We start from the raw sequence: 15,043 nt of genomic DNA, 5'->3' as shown, positions 1-15,043 counted from the left end.
AGACGCTGCCTTCCAGCTACTGAGAATATCTGATTAATTTGCCACTGCTTTTTTTTGATAAAAACAAAATTAAAGAGATTGGAAAATAACATTTTAGAGGGCACATGGATGGCCTATTATCAAACCAAAAGGAAGTATTAAGTATTAACACCATTCCCTATGCAGATTCTTGCAAGCTCCAAAATGAATGATTGACTTTCGGCGTTCCTTTCCATAAAACCCCATCGTGATTGAAATTACACAATTGAGGCTTCAGCAGTTTGCCATTGTGCCATATTTGACAGCATATAATAGATCTCCAAAGGTTGTCCTTTCTGGAAAAATCTCCAAAACACCATTTGCTAAAGAGTTCCTTGTAGTTTTGAATTTTTAATCTTAAGACCACCTGACCAGAGGGGCTTTTAAGAGATTTTCCCAGTTTACTAGGGAGTATTGACACATTCAAAACCGACCCTCCCCGCAAAGTTGCATCGAAGCTCTTCCATTTTCTAAGCAATTGAACGCAACGGGTGAGGATGTTTTGTATTTTTTTGAACAGAACCCCAAATGTATTTGATAGTCATCGCTTACGGCGGAGGGAGGAAAAAACCGTGGATAACAAAAAAGGTAACATTATAAACTTAAACAACTAAACCAGGCATCAAAAACCAATGAAAATACCAATACATATCCAAATAAACCAATTCTAAAAACAAGGGCCTATTATGGAATCACGCCAAACAAAAAAAAAAAACTAAACCAAAAACAAAGAGGAAAACCAAATGATGGTCAATTAAAGGCAAAGACTGGAATACTTAGTTACCATACGAATGAGACTATCATTTACTATGCAGACACACTGCAAAAATCTACTCGTATTACTTCATCGCTTTAACGAGTCAAGAAACCGCCACTGATTACCTTTTCTAAATTTGTGCTTAAGAGAAATAAAGACCTTGTAAACTCCTCCTCTCATAATTCCCAAAAGTGAGCTAGTATTAGGGGAGGCAACAAATTCCAGAAAGAATTAATCCATCCATCACCAATTTTCGAGTCGCTTTCACTCAAATATTCTGATATCCCAATCTTTACCAAAACGACACCATAGTAAGAGCCCGCAACTCCACTCAATTGTGAGTACCTGATTCAAATATTAGAGGAAAGAGACCTAGTGGTCCAGATGAGTCACGGATGATAATTGGGAAGTGGATATTAAGTTAGTAGAGTGACCTTCCCCTAGTAAAAAGAAAATGTGCTTCCAGGGTGCAAGTTCTTATCTTTCTTTCAAACATAAACCCAAATATTTTAGCTCCATATTTTGCTGCAAAGGCAGGCATAAATTATGTGTTAGGAAGCTGACCAATTTTGCAAGTGGAAATTTAATGGCTTCCAACTTTGATGCTCCATCTCTATAATGGAACAGACAGCATTTTAAAGAGATATTTTTAGACTTGACACTACTTCTAAGCACAAAAATAAAAAATTCAGCCGTGGTAGATTTGGAGGAATTCTATAGAATATGATGGTGTTCATTTGTAGATAACACGTGCAAGAATTTGGCCTTCCCATGTTTACAATAGATACTCCTGTAAAGACTTTGAGAGCGCTTAGCTTTTCCTTGGCAATTGACTGAGAACCTCCATGACAATTAACGCAAAGAGAAATAGGGGAGAGGGGATCCGCCCCGTCTCAATCCTCTTGAACTATATGTTGAAATGGCCTATAGGATCCCCATTGATAAGGATTGTGAACTGTACATGAAATGATGCAAAAATGCCCATTTCCTGATATTAATGTTCATTATATGCAAAAGATCCCAATTCATCATGTCCTCGACCTTTATCCCATTTAAATTTTTTTGATCGCAACCAATACTTCAGGTTCTTCAAAGGGTGCCTCCATTATAGCTTTCAAGGATTGAAAGATATTTGAATATATCTCTTCCATTGATGGTCTCCAAACGATAGTGGAACCTTTGAAAAACTTGTAGGAACTTCCTTCAAATTATGTAGTAGAGCAAACTATTGATTGTCAAGGATGGAAGGTATGTGGTTCTTCTTCATGTGTATTGAAGCCATTTTGTGAAAAACTTTGGGTGTTCTTGTCACTCTCCTTTATCTAAATTTCTTTTGATCTTAGCCTCCAAGCTAAAGCTAGCAGTTTCTTCCAAATTGTTAATTGATGCGAATGTGCAGCTGAAACCATAATCAATTTGAATCCTGGAACAAGTACTGCAAACACTCAATGACAAGCAATCACTCACAAAGTGAATGAACGAAAGCAATAATCAAATTCATAAGATTTACGTGGTTCAGCAATGTGCCTAGGTCCTCGGAAGCATCAATTGAATTTTCACTATAACAATGTCAAGATTACATCAAGGGTTACAAAATAATGTATATAAATGAACCCTTATACATATAGAAGTCTTAGAACCTATCTAAATCACTCATGTAGCAATCCCTGGAGGAAAATTCTCCAAACCCCCCATTTATTGATCACCAAATTCAAAAAATTGTAACCTGCACCGAACGAAATTGTAGACGGTTTCAGCCAAACCATCGACATTTTTTATGTCGAGAGCTAAATCCAGCAGATTGAACTGAAATCATCGACAGTTACTAAAACTAGCTTCCTTGTTCTCAACTTCACGATGCTTTTCAGGTGCATGCATTCCACTCAATATGAGCCACATCCCAAATAATATCCACCTTGGTGGATATTCACCACTTAGGAGAAATCCGAATGCATACCCGCTGCTCCATCATTAACGATAGATTAGGACAATCTCTCGTCTAGCACCTGGAGATGTTGATCAAGTCCAAGCAATGCTTGAACTTGTTCGTTGTGACAAGCTTTGTCAATATTTCAGCTGCATTGTCAGATGTGTGAACCTTCTCAATTAGAAGTTCACTTGAAGCAATCAGTTCACTGATCCTGTGAACCCACACATAAATGTGTTTTTTCCTCGCATGATACACCTAATTCTTTGCCATGTAAATGGCACTCTAACTATCACACTGCAGCAAAACTCCACCTTGCTAGACACTCAGCTGTTTGACCAATCCTGTAAGCCACAAGGCTTCCTTGGCAGCCTTAGCCATTGCCATGTACTCCGTCTCAGTAGTAAATAAGGCAACAAGAGACTGCACCATAGACCTCCAACAAATAGGTCCTCCCACAAGGATAAATACGTACCCTATGGTAGACCTCCTGTTATCTAAGTCTCCTGCGTAATTGGCATTCACGTCCCCTACCACTGATGGATCACTCTGTTGTCTACTGAACATGATTCCATATCCTGTTGTACCCCTAAAGTACCTGAAAATCCGCTTGACTGCATCCCAATACTATTGACCAGGATTCAAAAAGAACTTGCTCACCATGTTGACATCATGTGCCAAGTCCGGCCTTGTACACACCAAAGCATACATCAGACACACCATTATACTAGCATAAGGGAACTTTGGCATATCGCGAACCTCATCATCCGTCTTTGGGCATTGGGTGGCAGACAACCTGAAATGACTCGCAAACAGTGTGCTCACCGATTTAGAATTAGCCATCCTAAACCTCTCCAACACCTTCTCCACATAGCTATCCTGAGATAACCATAGTCTCCCTGTAGCTTTGTCCCTGCAAATCTCCATGCCAAGAATCCTCTTAGCTGCACCCACGTCTTTCATGTCAAACTATTTTCCCAATAGAGTCTTTAACTGATTTACCTCGGTCATATGCGTAGCAGCAATTAGCATGTAGTCGACATAAAGCAGTAGAAATATGAGAGAACCGTCCTCAAGACTTCTCACATAGACGCAGTAATCGTACTCGCACCTCCTATAGCCAATACGAATCATATAGGCGTCAAACCTTTTGTACTACTGCCTCAAAGAATGTTTCAACCCATAAAGTGACTTCTTTAGTTTACAAACTAAGTGCTCTTGTCTAGGTTGGAAAAACCCTTCTTATTGTGTCATGTAAATCAGCTCCTCCAAATCACCATGGAGAAATGTCGTCTTTATGTCCATCTACTTTAGATGCATGCCGTATTGGGCCACCAGTCCCAACACTACTTTGATAGAAGTGTGCCTAACCACATGAGAGAAGGTTTCATCATAATCAACTGCCTTCCTCTACAAGTATCCTTTTGCTACCAAGCAAGCCTTGTACTTACCTATTTCCTTTTCTAAAACTACTTATTTCTTCCTATATACCCACTTACATCCAATCGCCCGCTTCTGAGCTGGAAGCTCCACCAAGTCCCACGTTTGGTTCTTATGCAATGATTTCATCTCCTCCACCATAGAGCCTATCAAACTACCCTTCTCCTTGTCGTGCACTGCCTCTTAAAAGGTAATAGGATCCTCGTTGCTAGTGATAAGCGCATAAGACTCTAAATCATCAAAACCATACCTAGGGGGTGGCATGATGATGTGTCTGGGTCTGTCTACAGTTATACTATGATACGGATGCTGGTCATTCGAGCTAGAAATCCCTATGTTCTAAACATCACCATCTCCACCATGAGTTTCTAGCTCCACTTGCAGCGCCAACTAATCTCTCGAGCTAGAACTCCCTGCATTTGTGCCCTGAATCTCTAACTCCACCTAAACCACATGCATGTTGCTGTGATTTTATGGCACCTATTTCTCTTCTTCTTCTTAAGCATGCCATAACATGAATTTCTCATCGAAAATCACATCTCTACAAATCACTACTTTTTTAGCCACTGGATCCCACAACTTGAACCCTTTCACGCCTTTCTGATATTCCAGAAAGATGCACCATCTAATTTTTGCCTCAAGATTTGATCTCTCCTCACCAAGAATGTGCGCATAGGCTAGAAACCTAAATACTCTCAATCCAGAGTAGTTTACGTCGTTACCTAACTATACCTCCTCGGCAACTTTCTCATCTAGCGATGCCCTTGGTGATCTATTTACCAAGAAATAAGTCATACTAACCGCTTCGGCTTAGAAGTTCATAGCGAGCTCAGCATTCAACCTTAGGCACAAAACCTTTTCAGTTATGGTTTAGTGTATCCTTTCCACCACACCATTTTATTGTGGTGTCCGGTGTACTATAAAATGTCTTCTTATGCCGTGCTACTTATAGAATTCTCTCAAACTCGAGTTCGTGTACTAAATTTCATTGTCTGTCTAGAGGAACTTAATCTTTCTCCTAGTCTAGTTTTCCACCTCAACTTTCCACAGTTTAAACTTGGCAAATGTCTCTGACTTGTGCCACATGAAGTACACCCATACCTTCCGTGAGTAATCGTCGATGAAACTCACGAAATACACATGTTCCCCTCATGACATCACTCTCACCAGCCCCTAAATGTTTGAATGAATGTAGTCTAGTATTCCTTCCATCTTGTGCATGGTTGTCATGAACTGAACCTTATTCTGCTTTCCAAGCACATAGAACTTGTAGAAATCCAGCTTCAAAATATTTCTCTTGCAAAGTTCCTTTATTCCATGCTCACCCATAAGCCCTAAATGCATATGCCACAAAACGTACTATCAAACTCAGACTCTACGGCTGCAACTCCACCTACAATCGTAGTACCCAGCAGTGTGTATATATATTCTCCTGTACTCTCTTCCCCTTCATCACGATCAGAACGCCCTTGCTCACCTTCATTACCCCACCTTTATATTTGTAACTAACCCGTTACAATCTAAGGTGCTACACAAAACTAGTTTCTTCCTCAACTCCGGTATGTGCCTAACATCACATAACGTCCTCACCACACCATCATACATCTTGATTATGATATTCCCCATCCTGACAACTTTGCATGCAACATCACTTCCCATTAGAACGGAACCAGAACTTACCAATCTGTACGTAGTGAACCAGTCTTTTTTGGGCATCATATGATAAGAACACGTTGAGTCCAAGATTCAAAAATCTACGTACTCATCCGACCCAGATGAAACTTAAAGCATATCACCATCACCGCTCCCAAAGTCTCCTTCTTTTACTACATATGCTGTGTTTGATGACCCTTCTTTGTTTTCAACATTCCCCTTCTTCCTCTTAGGAAAATCGAGTTTTATATGCCCTTTTTCCTGCACTTAAAACACCACCCGTCTTTCCTTTTCCTGAAATTGGATTGAGCCTGATTATTGCTCGATACACCTTGGAACTTCCCTCTTCCACGATCCTAATTACCCTTCGCCACAAGCCCTTCACCTTGTGAATGCTCATCGCTGGCCTTTTTCCTCTAATGGAACCCTAACAATGCCCTCGTGATGTCCTCCAACTCTATGGTTTCTTTCCCCCATGTCAGAGTCGTGTAACTAGATTCTCGTACGTAGGAGACGTAGGTAGGGAATTGAGCAGCATCAACACTTTGTTTTCTTGCTCGAGCTTCTCATAAACTTGCTTCAGATCACTAATGATATGGTTGAATGTGTTGATGTGCTGAGTCAGCTGGTTCGAACCCGAAGCCATTGTAAGCCAATATAGTTTTTGCTTGAGATACAACTTGTTCTTCAATGACTTGAACATGAACCGAATTTCCAATTTCATCCACATCGCTCTTGGCGATTCCTCATCCATGATGTGGTGCATCAAGTCGTCAACTAGACAATGCCTAATAGTGGATACAACTGTCGCTTCCAACTCCTTCCAACTAGTGTCATCCATGCTTTTCGGCTTCTTTCCGTATAGTGCCTTCAGCATACCTTGCTGCACTAGCAAGTCCTTAACCCTCATCTTCCAAAGTCCGAAATTTCCTGTTCCATCGAACTTATTAACATTGAACTTCGCTGAAAAGATATCCCAGCCATTGCAACCAATAGTTTTTATACCAATTGTTGATGCGAATGCGCAACGAAAACCACACACAATTCGAATCCCGGAACAATTTATGCAAACACTCAATGATGAACAATACGAAATCAAGCAATCACTCACAAAGAAAATGAACGAAAGTAATAATCAAAGAAATAAGATTTACGTAGTTCGGTAATGTGCCTATGTCCATAGGAGCAATGACTGAATTTTCACTATCACAATGTCAAGCTTACATCAAGGGTTTCAAAATAATACATATAAATGAACCCTTATACATAAAGAAGTCTTAGTACCTATCTAAATCACTCGTATAGCAATTTCTAGAGGAAAATCCTCCAAATCCCCCAATCTACTGATCACAAAATTAAAAAAAATGTAACTTGCACCGAACGAAACCATCGACAATTACAACCAAACCGTCAACAATTTTATGCTGAGAGTTGAATCTTACAGAATGAACTAAAATCGTCAACAGTTATAGGGAAACCGTTAATTGTTGCTGCAACCAGCTTCCTTGTTCTTCACTCACGATGCTTTCCCGGTACATGCATTCCACTCAAAATGAGCCACATCCCCAACAAAAATCTATAAGATTGAGGAGATTTCTCCTTACCTCTTCTCTTTTTCTTTAATCTTATATGATAGAGGTGCTAATGCTCCCATACTATTCCAGTCATCGATCAATAACTGCTCAGTTTCTTCTTTTGCTTAAAGGACTCGTGTGTGTATAATATTGATATCTAGAGAGAATTTAACATGATGTTTAACACTTAGTTCTAATTAATATCAAATATTCTAGCACTTGAATATTAAAAAGTTATTTTAAAATTATTTTCTATAGTATATTTGAAAATACCTTCTGTAATTTATTACTAGCACCATATATATTGCATTATGCTATCTATAACTATACAAAAATATTAACTACTTTATTTTTTGTTAAAAAAAATGATATATATATATATATATATATAATTTATTGGATTAATATCCACATAAAATTGGAAGCTTAACCCCTATTCCTCTACAAGGACACCCCCACCACCCAAAATTGAATTAATAATGCCCTCCTAATTGCCTCACCCTAGCTCTGCCAAGTATTTGATTGTTATCTCACATCATTTGTGATTGTCAACAACATTATTGCCAATTATGCATGTGGATATGCATAACATTGGTTAGACATACCTGTCATAGCAACCAATGAATAAGCCCAAAAATTTATGTAAAATAATGGAATCAATTAATTAGCATAGTTTAAATTGGGAGGAGAGAATTGTAGGCATTTCTTATGATATACTTACTTATGAAATGAAATGGGATAAAAAAAAAAAAAAAATTAAATGTAATGTATGATAAAATTAAGTGAAAATTTTATTTCATCCCTTCCAATTCTCAGGATTCTCTCCTTTCTCAAGGATGTGGAGAACCATGCACATATCATGATATAGAGAGATCAAATTAAATTACTATGATTTTATGAGTAATTAGCATCAATATAGGCCAGTGATGGATATGTGTAGCCCACTAAAGGAAAAATAATAATGAATGAATGAATGAATGAATGAATGACTGAGTGAATGAATGAATGAATGAATGAATAAAGACGTACCTATCTCTATCGCAAGTGCGGAGAGGCCAGAGCAGCCAGGGCCTCCGGCGAACCAAAGCAGAAGGGGGTCTTCCCCAGGGTTCCCTTCTGACTCCACAAAGTAGTAGAAAAGCTGAACCTCTTCATTCTCCCCCACTCCCACATGCCTGCGATTCTCATTTTCCCAAAATTCATCACTCTCTCTCTCTCTCTCTTTCTCGTACACGCACACAAACACAAGCGCACACACTATATACTCTAAACTGTATACTTCGTATCTAAAATGATTTTATTACTTTTAAAAATTTATCTAATTTAATATTGAATTCGATAAATAAATTATTTTTTAAAGAAAATATAAGAAAATGACTCACCCAGTCTGTAGTTTGAAAGGGAGAGGGCCGGAAAATCCGGGGATGGAGTTGATGATTGAGGAAGAGGAAGAGGAAGCACACAGGACTCCACGTTCTGCCGGGAACAGTGCTAACAGTAGAAGAAGGACGACGGCGCCGATGCTTTGCGGCTTGGACAAATAACTGGCGCCCAAGCACTTATTCATCTTCATCTGCGGGGACTTCTATATATCTGCTCAACGATCATCAGTTGCTGCTAGCTGCTGGTGGTGGTGGGGCCGCCGCGCGCCGCCGTGGATTGACGTAGCTAAAGCAAATTCTAGCTATGACTAGAATTTGAGAGGTGGACTCGCAATGGTTATATGATAAATTTGAAGACGTGGGAAAGCATTAAAGAGATTGCCATATATATAAATGAATAAACGTAACACATATGGCATTAATGGTGAGCGAGACAGTTGTCTTCTCCACGCGTTGGGAATGTGGGCTCGACGTTGGAGGTGTTTAACGTATACGAATGACATGCATGCATCTTTCTTTGAGTTTTTTCCCGATTTATTATTTTTATTTTTTAGAAAATAATTACCAAAATAACTCTTTTGGAATACTAATTGGCTCCTTCTTATGTGAAGGTTATAAATGATTAAATGATTTTACATTACTTTTTTAAAAAATGATTATAAATCAATAAATGCATAAGATTGAGTGTGAGACATTTTAGAAATGTTATTTATTTATTCTTTTCAATTGAGTTTAATGCTTAGGTAGTTTTTATTCTTCATGTTTTTCTTTTTGTGCCTTTTTACAAAGAATATGCACTGGCCAAAGATTTTTCTTAGCCTTTTTTGTTGCTTATATATAAATAGTTATTTACTATATTTCTCAAAATAAATAAAATCATTAGGCACATGATAGCTATATGAAAATTAGCTTGACTCTTTGAAAAAAGAAAAAAAAGAAACTCCACAAAAGGAACCAAGTTCATATATAAGAGGAAATATTGGTTATTAGAATTTTAGGAAGGAAAAGAGTCATATATATGTCACACGGTTATTAATTTATTGGATCTCAAACAAGGCTTTGATGTGATACGCGCTTAGTATCCAATATTTTCCGCCTATTTTATAGATTGTGTAAGTGACTCAATATATTATAGTCATAAATATGTATAGGCTTTTTCCTTCCTTTAATCGAATCTACCTCTTATATTCAAATAATTAAGTTCAATTATGTGATGCATTATCATTAATGATATGCAATTAATTAATCAAGGAAAAACATATATATATATATATATATATCTTCCTTTTTTCAATAAATATGAATGATACACGACTAATAAATATTAATTAGTCATACATATATATTAATTATAAATCTAGTTATGTATATGAATAAGATACACGACTTTATTCATTGTATTTTTTTCTATATATGTAAAAAATTGTATTCAATTTTTGTCAGTGTATCTATTATATAAATTCATAAACTCATGAATCAAGACATAACTAGATTTGTAATTAATATATATGTGCATGTATTCCAACACCACTTGCATGAAATTATGACTCCATACATCTAATCATCTATTTTTTTATTTATGAACAAATAAACATTTACTTCTAGATGAGTGACTATATGTATTTGCTTCTTCTTTTTTTCATCATTTTAAAATCCAACCTAAATGAGTTTTTCAGATTCCCTAAGTTACACAAAACCGAAAAGTCCCTCCTAATAAATCAAAAATTGAGTTTCATACAAAATCGAATTCAAGATCTCCTATTAACAGATAAATGATTCTTATGTTTTTCATTTTTACAAATTAAAATGAATATAGAATTTATTTATATGACTAATTACAAGTGAAAAATATTAAATTTGTTGAAATTTATATATTGAAGGCTTCATGTAGTAATTTTAAAAGAAATGAGAAGAAAGTTGTATGTAATTGGGAGAATAAGGCTCTTGATTAATAATAAAAAAATTAACCTTATTTAGTGAAATTTTAATTCCTTAAATTTACATGCGTGTGTGTGATTTTTTAACGATGTCCTTGATCTGTACAAAGTTCATCTTTAGGATCAAATCACTCGCAATAGAATAGCCTCATGCGTCGATAAAAGAGAGATAGGATTAATAATTATAAAAATTTGCCTCTGCTTGCTGTGAGTGTGAACTGCACAGCAAGATAGATCAAACAGAGAGAAAGTAGGCGAGAACAGAGAAAGGAGAGAAAGAGAGATGGAGAGGGATTTTCGTATATTTCTTCTGTATTGAAAGAACTGTACAAGAGCTGTATATATATATGTAAGGCAGAGAGAGAATCAAGGAAACAGTTAGTTGCTAACTGTAGGAATACTAATAATAATAAAAAAAAATCTGGTATTCCTAACAAAATCTGTAATGGAAAATAAGAATAAAAAAAACAAGAAAGGGGAAGGAATTTGAGTCTGATCCATTTGGGACTGTAGTTCGTAGGCTGATCAGCTCCCTTCAATCTTCAACAGCCCCCCACAAGATAGAGCATAAATGTCTTCTACTCCCATCTTGGATAAACACGAATAAAAAGCCTGTGAACCTAAGCTCTTTGTGAGGATGTCTGTCACTTGTAGCTTGCTTGTCACATGCTTTCTTGAGATGCAACCCTCTTAAATCTTGTCTCTAATCAAGTGACAGTCTATTTGTAGCGACCGTCAATAAAATATAACATAATAAATAAAGATGATCAACCCGAACCTGTGGGTAACGGGGAAACCTGTCAAACACAGCGGAATTCTATGCAGCAGTGAACATAAAATCCAAACATCCATCCATAAAGCATAATACCAGAGCTTTCTATAACGTTATAACACTGTACTTTTATATATTCTCGTATACATCAAAATATCTCTAAGGTCAAGAAAAAAATAACTCTGACCTTATCACAAAATCTTACCCTCCTCACAAGGTAATCTCACTAACTCAACGGCGGCCTTGACCCGCCGGTCTCTCAGGGGCTCCTGAAAAATTAATTAAGTTTGGGGGTGAGACACTTCTCAGTAATGGAAAATAAACTAAATACAATTGTGTGGTAACATGAACATTTAAGGCATTTATACGTATACAGTGCATTTCATATTTTCATAAAAATTCATTATATTATACGGAATAATCACATGCTTTCATATTTTCCAACAAGTCATATCATATATAAAACATCTGTTATAGCTGAATAGTACTAAAAATATACCCAGGATGAATAGCTAGCTAGTGTCATGTATTACCCCTCATGACGAGTTGTGCAACCCGAAGGCGGGACCCGACAATGGCTGGCCGACCACTGCCAAGTCAAATATGTTTATAAGTACGATGGGCCCGCCACACCCTAGTCCGGACTGCCGGGTGGATGTCCATACTCTACTGAAAGTCACATTAACTATCCATCTCCCATCCTTTCGTGGGATGGTTAGCACTAATTGACGTAGATATCTGATCTACACATATATTTACGGTACCGAGCCCTTGAATTGAACTAAACTGACATCATGGTTGTGATAACATATAATACATGACCATTTATATTATCGTTACGGTCTCGTGCCAAAAATATAGTAATTACGGCCTCGTGCCGAATGTAACATAATTACGGCCTCGCGCCGAATATATCGTAATTACGGCCTCGTGCCGAATATATCATAAATATGGCCTCGTGCCAAAATCATAAATACATGGCCTCGTGCCAAAATCGTTTTAGGTATATACATTCTGAAAATAGTTCAGTTTATCATGCATTTCAACATCACAAAGTACTGTATACTTTCATAATTTCTCGAACTATACTGCGTTCATGTCATTAACATATCATAATATTTCTTTACATAAAATAATATTCATGTCACACATGTGCTGTGCAAAATCATACTTCATAATCTAAAATCATAATTTCGTAGCATCTCATACATACATATACATTTTAATGTCATAGTAGTATATTCCCAAAATGTACATTTCATTCATAATATACCAGTATAACATAAGCTTTTTTTTGAAAATAAATTTATTCGTATATGATAAAAATTTGCATGGGAAAAATAACTACTTTAGTTTATTCCCTTACCTGACAGGGAATAATAACTACTTTAGTTTATTCCTCTTAAAGGATATTTATGGGCTGTGTTAGTTTATTTACTAGTCAAGATTCTAGAACAGTAAGACAGGGAGGAGGATAGAAAAAGGGAGTTCTTGCTTTAACAAACATAAAAATCTGTTAAAAATCTATGGTCAACATGCCACATGGTATAAAACCTATCAGCATGCCAATTACAATTAGCAGCACTGAAAGACAGCTAAATAAAATAACTCCACATTATTAGAATAACATGTAGCAGGAACACATTAATTGAAGAGCATGGCAGCCATATATAGTCAAGCAGAAGCAACTACATTTGCATTATTATGCATCATTTGCGTAAATTTGCATCAGGGCGTTTGACATGTTCTGGCAAATATTCTTTTTCATGCATCATTAATCGCATGTTATTGGAATACCTTGGCAAGAGACTTGTTTTATCTTTCCATATATCCAGGGAAGAGATTGAGCCTTCCTTTCCTTGCAGCTTGGGAATTAATATCCAGGTACTTTCCTGTCAGCGCTCCGCCACCCAGTGGGGAATAAGCAAGCAACCCAGCATTGCAATTGTTTGGGTGGCAGACTTCAACAAGATCAACTGGCACAAATTCCAAATAAACAGTGATTTGCAACCTCCTAAAAATCAATCAAATGAAGGAAACAACTATAGACTGATCCTTTGCTATCTTCATTGTAATAATTTTTTTTTTAAAATGAGGGAGAACTTGAAACAACTCGTCAGAACTGTCACAAATTCAAAATAAACAGTGACTTGCGACCTCCTAAAAATCAATCAACAGAAGCAAGCAAAACTGCCATACCTATAAACAATATCCTTTCTTCAACATTGGTGTAATTAGTGAGCTATAAATTTTCCAGTTACTAATGAGTTGTTTCAAGTTCTCCTCATTTGAAAAAAAAAAAAAATTAGTACAATGAAGTTAACAAATGACTTAAAATATTGCTCCTGTTCTATTAGATCTTGAAGAATTTATTGAGCATTCATATTGCATACTTGCAATCAAATTTCTATTTTTTCCGGCTCCAGTCAGTTGTTTCCAGTTGTTCTCCCTCGAAAAAGTTAGTACAATGAAGTCCATGACTTGAAATATTGTTCCTACTCATCTTCAAGATTTAATGGCCATTGGTGTTGCAATCAAAATTTTTTTTTGAGATCAAATTTATCAAAATATAATGCGAGGACCATAGTAAATGTGGTACATTTAAGCCTGCCAAGCCACAAAAAAAAGGGCCAAAGAAAAAATAAATTCTCCCAAATCAGGTTCCGAGGAGTCTTTTGGTCTTAAAAAATTCTAGCATTCCTTTTAATGCCAAAGTGTCCAAAAACAGTCCGCAACGCCATCCAAACCTCGTCAAAACAGGAGAAGGGGTTGTTCCAAAAAAACATTGCAAACCCACAATGCAGAGATAACTGATAGTTTCATTCTCTTCGCCGCACATTACACATACATCCGGCCTAAGAGCTTTATGAGGCCTCCCAGCCTGAAGAAAGTCATTTATATTGATCCTGTCACGAACCAAAGTCCAAATGAAAGCTTGAATCTTGAAGGGAACATTAGCTTTCCACGTAATTTCATCCAGATTGGACTGACTGGGATTTAGAGATTTTGTTAGACGAACGAAAAAATATGAAGAAAAAGACCTCAAAGAGGCCCCAATCAAAAGCCTAGTATCCACCTTCGTATAAGAATTAAAATACTCAAAAGGCAAGTGAGCTCATCCACCTCTCATTGAGATTCCTGAAAAAATGGAAGTCCCATGACACAAAGCCCCCCTCTGAAGAATAAAATTTTGAAACTGGTGTGTTATGCCCCCGACCCAAAAAAAAAACCTCCCAAAAGCGACCTTGGTCACCAATGCCCAAAGCAAAACGAGTGAGGGGAAAAAAATAACTAGTTACCTAGGAAACAAATTCACATGAGTGACAATGCTACTCCCCTCATATCCCACCCACACCTATGAATACCATACTTGCTCTTAATTACCTTGTGCCATAAGGAGACTCATTTACCTGATAAGGAGATGCTCCTAGAAACCACATTACCATGCCCAACCCCCCACCCCACCTTTTGATTTAGGTCTTCTAACCACCTCCCAACAAACAAAGTGATCCCTCTTTTCCTCCCCATAACCGGACCAAAAAAATATCTCCTTAGTTTCTCCAAGTTCCCAGGCTCCCAACCA

The 15,043-nt window shown here is 37.0% G+C and overlaps 1 protein-coding gene and 1 long non-coding RNA gene across 2 annotated transcripts in view; both read right to left on the bottom strand.

Annotated features, from left to right (window-relative positions):
* Nucleotides 1-15,043, bottom strand: part of LOC131150696 (serine carboxypeptidase-like 7) — a 61,672-nt gene that overhangs the window by 13,847 nt on the left and 32,782 nt on the right. The window lies entirely within an intron of this gene.
* On the bottom strand, nucleotides 6,931-9,120 carry LOC131150697 (uncharacterized). The gene is made up of 2 exons (XR_009135588.1): nucleotides 8,752-9,120; nucleotides 6,931-8,544 (listed from the first exon to the last, which is right to left on the bottom strand). It is a non-coding gene; the product is annotated as an uncharacterized LOC131150697 (long non-coding RNA).

The sequence above is a fragment of the Malania oleifera genome, chromosome 3, assembly GCF_029873635.1.
Source record: "Malania oleifera isolate guangnan ecotype guangnan chromosome 3, ASM2987363v1, whole genome shotgun sequence".
In the NCBI taxonomy this organism is placed as follows: domain Eukaryota; kingdom Viridiplantae; phylum Streptophyta; class Magnoliopsida; order Santalales; family Ximeniaceae; genus Malania; species Malania oleifera.
Note: the sequence above shows the minus strand (reverse complement) of the source record. Positions and strands in the feature narration are given on the sequence as shown.